This window comes from Pteropus alecto, unplaced genomic scaffold (assembly GCF_000325575.1).
Source record: "Pteropus alecto unplaced genomic scaffold, ASM32557v1 scaffold111, whole genome shotgun sequence".
Lineage (NCBI taxonomy): Eukaryota > Metazoa > Chordata > Mammalia > Chiroptera > Pteropodidae > Pteropus > Pteropus alecto.
The window spans coordinates 6300147-6308052 of NW_006431915.1; the positions used below are offsets into that span (position 1 = coordinate 6300147).

Sequence of the window (7906 nt, forward strand, 5' to 3'; positions counted from 1 at the left end):
GGTGGCGGCGGGGCTGGGCCTGCGCTCCGGGCAGACGGTCATTCATTCAGTCACTCCTTCGCTCATTCCTTCCACTCTCCCCTGCACTCATTCGTGCACCTGCCAGGCGCGCGGTGGGCACTGGGGACACACAGCGGGCAAAGAGGGTCCGTCCGGCTCCGTACGTACGTTCTGAAAGGGAGGGACAGTCACCCGGCAGATAATGACACAGCTAAATGGAGGGTCCCGGACTGTGCTAGAAGGGAAAGTCCATTGTGCCCTAAGCGTGTGAAACGAACGCGGGACCCGAGCCGGTCCGCGACTCCGAGACGCACCCCTAGGGTGGCAAAGAACTGTGCTGAGGGGCAGAAAGAACAGGAATCTTCCAGGTGGTGAAAGAGAGCTGGGGTGAGGGGGCTGGAGCTCCAGGGGCAAGATGAGAGGGCAAGAAGCCGCCGGTCCGGGCCTTTCAGGGGCGACAGGCTTGACCGGGTGACAAGTCCTTAAAGGGCGACAGAGTTGCGGTGGGGGGTGGGGGCGGAGGGCTGGCAGGAGTTCCTGCCGCTCTGAGAAAGTAAGTAAACTAAGCCCCTGAGGATGAAAAGGGCGCGGGAGAGGAACCTAGGCAGGTGAGAAAGTCATACGCAGAGAGACAAGGACAAGAGAGTATCTTCTAGAAATGGCGGGGAGGACCCCCTTCGAACGGGAACAGGTGATTAGAGAGAGGCGCTAGATGCAGAGATAAATAAGTTAAGACCTCATAACCAAGTAAAGGGGGCTGCCGTGAGGCTGTAACGGAGTTTTAAGCAGCGTGACCTCATCTGAAAAGCCTCCCAGAGTCTGTGAGATTGGGATTGGGCTAGGGAGGCAGAGAGACCAGCCTGGAGCTGCTGCGGGTCCCCAGGCAAGAAAGGACACGTCTAGGAGCAGGGAACCGACAATGAGTGCGGAGAGAAGTGGCAAAGGAGAGTGGTACTGGGTGGAATCCACTGGGTTTATGACCAGTAGAATGGAGTAGAAGGAAAGAGAAATAACAGATGTCACCTAAATTTCTGGTTTGGGCAACTGAGTTGATAGTGGTGGGAGTCACTGAGCTAGAGACCCAAAGGGAGTTGTTACAAGTCGGGGCAGGGAGAGGCTTCAGGGGCAGAACTAAGTTCCAGTTTGAAGGCTCTGAGCTTGTGATGTCCGTGGGGTGCTCCAAGAGCAGGGCCCCCACTACTTCACCCATATCCTCACTGGCTTTCTCTCTCTACCATGAGCCTGTTCTAAATCTAACCACCCATGAATACTCCCATATAAGGGCTAAACTTGTGCAACCTTAAAAAGAAGTAGTTAAAAATAAACTTCCTAACCTCTTTTGCAGCAGGCTTTCTTGCTAATTATTATTTTTTTGTTCAGCAAAGATAAGAAAGAGCCTGCTTGGAGGGCAGGAGATGGACAGTGCAAGTATTGTAGCCTATCTCTTGTTATTTAGGCAAAATTTTGCTAAACTCGGCTCTCCACGAAATCATGTAATTGTTTCAGCAAAAATACATTCATTTAAGACATTTTTAAACCAACCTATACCTCTCCATTTTTGCCATGCCCCCTGCAGAAAATAAATAAACAAACAAACAAACAAACAAACAAATAAATAAATAGATAGATAGATTTGTGTATGTACGTGTGTGTGTGTGTGTATTTTAAATTGCTGATGTTCGCAAAAATTGTCCACAACTGGGAAATGGGCAAACGAGATTATTAGGTGTCTTTTCAGTGGGGTGCTGGTAGTGGGTTGTCTAGTAGCACTTCTAGAGATTATCTGATTCTATAGGGTTGTGAACCTTTAATGGACTTTCTATTGACTAGGCTATTTTATAATTCTGTAGAGGTAGAAGTTAATTTGCAGAAAATTGATGATAATGCAAAAGATTTTTGTCCATAGCAGTGCAAATTAATTTTTTCCAGTAGAGATATAAGTGATTTCTGCTGGGTAAAAATAAGATAAACCTACTAATTAGATTTTGTCCTATATATTAACCAGTTAACCAGTTTTGCATCTATTAGCAAATTTGTTTTATCATTCCTGACTGAAAATATTCAAATTTTCCTTTGAAACTTAATATCTTACTAGTTCTTCTTTGAAGTAAACATCATACTGAGTCCCTCATGAATTAATTAGTTGAATAAAATCTTAAATATTTTATTTTATATTTGCATGAATAATATTTTTAACATTTTAAAAATTTTATGTTAGCACAATTCATGTTACTTTTAAATTCTACATTAGGTTGTATAACTTTCATCAATTCTTTTTATTGGCTCATTTTTGCTTTCAAACAAATAATTTTAAAAAAAATTACTTCTTATCCAATGGTTAAGTTCATGGAATCTGGAATGAAAAAGTGTCTCCTTATGAGTATTTGTCACTAGACAAATACTAAAGAGAATATTAAAAGAGAATATTGAACCAGTATTAGATTTGGAGCAGTGGGATTATTGCTGAAAAAAATATTTAGTTTAAGAAAAATGTTCTTCTTTTAAAAGAGCATAGCCAATACACCAACATCTCCTGAAAGAGAATTTAAAGAAAGCTCTTTTTCCATGACATCTAGATTTTAATGACTTCATCAAATAAAATTTTGACTTTGGTTTCAAGATGGCATTGTAACCCTGAAAGTTCTCTCTCCCCTCCTTCTCAAACCCCAGTAAAATGGCCAAAGATACACACACACACACACACACACGCACACTCAGAATTAAGTACGCAATAGTGCTTGTAAACAGGAAAGGATGACATCAACGAACTAGATAGCTTTGAGAAATGCATGAATTAGATTTGCCACTTGTCCTCCACAAAAAATATCTGCCAAGATAGAAGGTAGGGGGCAATATAAAAATATATGTGTTTTTAAATTTTTAAAAAATTATATAATTATATGCACATTTCAAGTTATTTTTGTACGTTAATGTAATGTGCAGATTTTATATTTTAAAATTTAATTCAGAACCACTATATAGATGTTGAAAAATGCAAAGTACACTTTTTACCAACTCAGCATTTTATTTTGCTTATCTGCGTACATATTGTTCACTACAACCAGCTCCTTCTTCAGGCTTCAGGATTACCAGTGTTCTGGCCCTCTAGAAAAACTATCAATTCCAGACTTTTAAGAAATTATTTTTAACTTTATTTTTTAAGGTTTTTTTATAATAATTTAGTCATTAGAGGGCCTTTATGTGGTTAGACACATTATTTAAATCCCACCTAAAATATTGAGATAACTGACAAATATGTGAAGTGATCTCAAGGACCTTGAGCAAGTGTAATCAACAGAGCTTCTCAATTTGTTCCTTTCTTTAGTTATCAAAGGTTAATAAATATTGAAGTCTATCTTATGCATCTTGCTACACAATCAAAACATTCAATGATAACAAAGATATATTTGTACACCCATGTTCACACCAGCATTATTCACTTATCCAAAATACCCATCAAAGGATGAATGGATAAACAAAATGTGGTCTATCCATACAATAGAATATTATTCAGCCTTAAAAAAGAAGTAAATTCTGATACTGTGGATGAAACTTGAAGGCGTTATGCTGAGTGAACTTTGCCAGTAATAAAAAGGACAAATACTGTATGATTCTACTCATAGGAGCTTTTTAGAGTAGTCAGATCCATAAACAGAGTAAAAAGGTGGTTGCAAGGGGCTAAGGGGAGAAGGGAGTGGGCAGTTAGTGTTTAATGGGTTCAGTTCAGTTTTGCAAGATGAAAAGAATTCTATGGACAGATGATGTTGATGGCTACAAAGAGGTGTGAATGTACTTAATACCACTGAAATGTACGTTTAACCCATTTCCCGTTTAGGAAAAAAAGGGCAGCTAGCTGCCAGCATTAATTTAATTTTACATAAACATGCTCTTTGAGGCTGAAGCAAATCTGACTGGCTTTCAATGCGAAAATAAAATATAAAAACTGTTCTTGGAGTTATTTCTAAACAGAACTTGTCTCTAATCCTGAAATGTACAAGTAAATCGAATTCATCAAATGAATCTTTGGCTAACAACTGCTCGAGAACCATGTTAACATCACACATAGGAATGCTACGTTTTCAAGGATTTAACATTTTCAGCAGTCGAGAATTACTATATTTTGTAAATGGAAATACCACTACTGAAAACAGAATGCTATAAATAGAATGATGTCATTAGTTTCCAAAGACTATTGACATACTAGAGCAATGCAAAAATAATGATAAAAGCAAGATATTTCATGGCGAACTTTGGAGGTAAGGTTAAGTTTGTAATCCGTGAGTTATTTTGGGGTAAATGCCACTGGCGTGTATTATTGCAGCAAATGGGAAGTGAGTTAAAAATGGTTAAACAGTAGGTACCATTTTTATTTTTATTTTACCACACTAACATATAGGACTTTCTAAATCAATTTGGATACTGGCAAATCAGAATTACAGGAAAGTTCCCTTGGAAAGCCCCATCCCCCAACCCAGGACATAAGTGGATGAGATTCTAAGAGAACCCCCAGTGGGATGTGGGGTAGCCAGGGGTGGGAAGGAGGAGGACAGGCAAATGGAAGGTGAACACTAGCCCAGTATCTCTAGGGTTTTTCCCCAGGCTGCCCTTCGCTGTGTCTGCTTACAATGTAAAGTTTGGTGTTTGCCCAGTGGGTTCCCATCTGGGTATAAGGTCAGAAAGAGAAGGGAACAGGGAAGCTGGATACCAAATATCCTAAAACTTTCCTGCAAAAATCCCTTGCTTGGTCATCACACTCCTGACCAGAAATGATGTACAGCTTTTCCCAGAGCCTGACCTGAGAATATCACTAGCAGGCTCGCAAATTGTAAATACATTGCTTGTATGTGGGTATTTTCAGAGATGATTTGGATATCTAACTGTAATGAGTTTGATATACTCTGGTGTTGAGCTCATTGCTTGAAGTTTGCAGTAACAGAAATGATTTAAATGTTTGAAGCCTTTAAATCACATTGATCGAAAAATTGTTGTTTGACAGATAAAAGTGAGTCCCTCTAATATCTCACTGCACATGCACACACATCTATGCCTTGCTGACATGACATGAAAGGATAGCATTGACCCTCTCAGAATGGAGTCTTGATCTCAAAACAGACACAGGGACCTGTCTCTATAGAGAAATGCCCTGCTGATTGATAATTGTCGAGCAAGGGGAGACTGCATTCTTGGACACTCAGTGACTCTCACTTTGTTGCCATGTGAGAAACTGTAGGATTACTCTGCCTTTACCAACAGGCCTCTCCCTCTCCCCTCCACCCCCCGCCCCACATGCACGCACACACACACAAACTGAACACCCTACCTGGAGTTAGTTTGGGGAACTTGGGTAGTAAATACACTCCTGGCCTCTGCACATGGCTGTACTAGAACCAGTGCTCTCTGACATTTAGCCCACCCCAAACCCTAGTGTTCTCAGAAAAGCAAAACAAACATGGATGGGAAGTGACAGCTCAGTAGAGCAGGAAAGTCCCCTGGCCCTCCCCGTTTTCACAGTAATGCCATTCCCCCTCACCTTGTACTGGCAAGTGAACTCTGATGGCACTCAGACACCCCGTGATCCAACCAACATAAGCTGCAGGAGCAAACTTCAGATACTTCAACACACTCTAGTTAGGGGAACAGTTGGCATAATATTCACCTGTCCTCCCCCTGATCTCAGGCGGTGGGGGCAACGCCAAGTGAAACTGGGACTCTGTCACCCAATCTGTCACTCACACACACACATACACACACAATCACCTGCCTCACTTGAGGAAGTCTCAGCTGTTGGTCTGTTTGTTCTACAAACCCTGAAAGGAAGCTTTGCTGACAGTCATTTCCGGACACAGGATCAGCTCGAAGACCCTTGTGGCCACACACAGCCCTGAGGAGAAGTAGAGCACAGCCAGCAATGACCGACACAACTGCAGAGGAAGCCCACAACAACGGTGAGCTAGAAAGTGGAGCTCGACCTTCCTCGATAAATACCAGTTGACAGTGAAGACCCATATCACTGACCTTGGCAAATAGTGCAATCTTCAAAATAGACCTTATTCAATTATTGTGCAATGGACTTAGCTACAGATTTTACTGATTTCTTGCTTACCACTGTTTTTTTGTGTGTGTGTCCTATATCTTCCTCTTTCCCCTTCCTCCTCCTTCTCAATCTTCTGGTACATGTTTGAGTATCTCTTTTAGAAAAGATTTCTGGATAGTAAACTTTCTGAGTCTTTGCATGTCTAAATATACCTGATTTTGCTCTCATAATTATAGATTGAGGATAGAATTCTAAATTCAAAATAATTAAATGATACATTAATGAGGTCTAGAATTCTGGATTTAAAATAATTTTCCCTCAGAATTTTATCTTCTAGCACTAGTGTTGCAGATGAGAACCACAGGCTAATTTGGTTATCAATTTCTTCTAGCCTACGGCCATGCCACCTTGAACAAGCCCGATCCCGTCTGATCTCGGAAGCTAAGCAGGGTCGGGCCCGGTTAGTACTTGGATGGGAGACCACCTAGGAAGACCAGGTGCTGTAGGCATAAAAAATAAAAAAATAAGGGATTATAAGCTGACAAGGTCCTTGCAATTTGTGAGGTCAACCAAGGGTTGCCTCGCCTAAAAAAACAAATTCCTTCTAGGTGGTGTGTCTCCCATGACCCTCACCTCAAGCCATTTTGAGATTTTCTCCTTATCCTTGGAATTTAGAAACTTCATGAGAATGTAGTTTTTCATTATTCTTGCCCAGCACTCATTGGGCCCTTTTAATTTGTACCTTTGAGTCTTTATGTTCTCAGTTCTTTCTTTTTATCCTTCTGGAATTTATAGTAGGCAATTCCTAAAAGCTAGCTGCCACAACTCATATTAATCTTATTCTCATCTCTTCTGCCTTTATTCACTGATTCCTCTAACTCGATCTTCCTGTTCACTAATTTGATCTTCATCCATACCTATTTGATCTTCAGTCCATCTGTTGAAATATTTTTTATTTCAGCAATCATGCTTTTAATTTCCAAGATTTCCAATTCTTTGTATAGAATGCTTTTAATTTCTGTAGATAATAAGAACTTCTTGAATTCTTCCAAGCATACCAACTATAATATTTTAATATTATTTTCTTTCCTGATTAACTGTTTCATCAGGAGGTTGTTCATTTATTTACAGAGTTTGATAATTCTTCTGCTGGTTTCTTTCAATTGTTTTATGATTTTTGATGGTCGATTCTTATATTTTAGACAAAACTCTTATGTTTTGAATTAGTAGTTTGGATATATTTCCCCAGCCCAGGTGAGAATCTCTTTCTTAGGAGTAAATGCAGATTTGGTTGCAGTGGTCCTAGCTCCACTCATTTTGGAGGCGGGAGTGGGAAACTGGGCAGTGGCTACTTTCTATGGCCCTGGCGCCTTCTTTGGGAGCCTCTTGTATTATGACTCTCATCTTATTTGGTAAGCAGTAGCTTTACTTAAAATTTTCGCTGGGAGAAAAAAATTCCAGAACTAGCCATTTCTAAAGCAGAAAATGGGTGCAGGTACTTGCAGCTTGTGAATTCTTTGCCCGCTCACCATCATACCACTTCCTTCTCCTTGTCCCTGTTGTCTCTAAACTTGAGGTTATTCTGAAGTTGTAATTATAAAGTTCACTTTTTTGGAGATCTCTTTCTGCTTTCACGGGGTTGTAGGTGCATTGGGTTTTTTTTTTCTTCTTAATTTGATCATCTCTGCTTTATATTTTTCACAAATCTTCTCTATTTTGGTATTCTTATAATACCCTGCCTAGATTTCCAGTACTGCTTTCAAGTGATTCTTTTTTTTCTTCTCTTTTAAAAAAATCAAAGTATAATTTACATACAGTGAAATACACAAATATTAAGTGTACATTTCTACTTCCACAGTCCCCTACAAGCCA

The 7906-nt window shown here is 40.1% G+C and overlaps 1 non-coding gene across 1 annotated transcript; it reads left to right on the top strand.

Moving 5' to 3' along the window:
* Positions 1 to 6424: 6424 nt before the first annotated feature.
* LOC112473131 lies at positions 6425 to 6543 on the top strand. Its single transcript, XR_003043918.1, has one exon. It is a non-coding gene; the product is annotated as a 5S ribosomal RNA (ribosomal RNA).
* The last annotated feature ends 1363 nt before the right edge of the window (positions 6544 to 7906 follow it).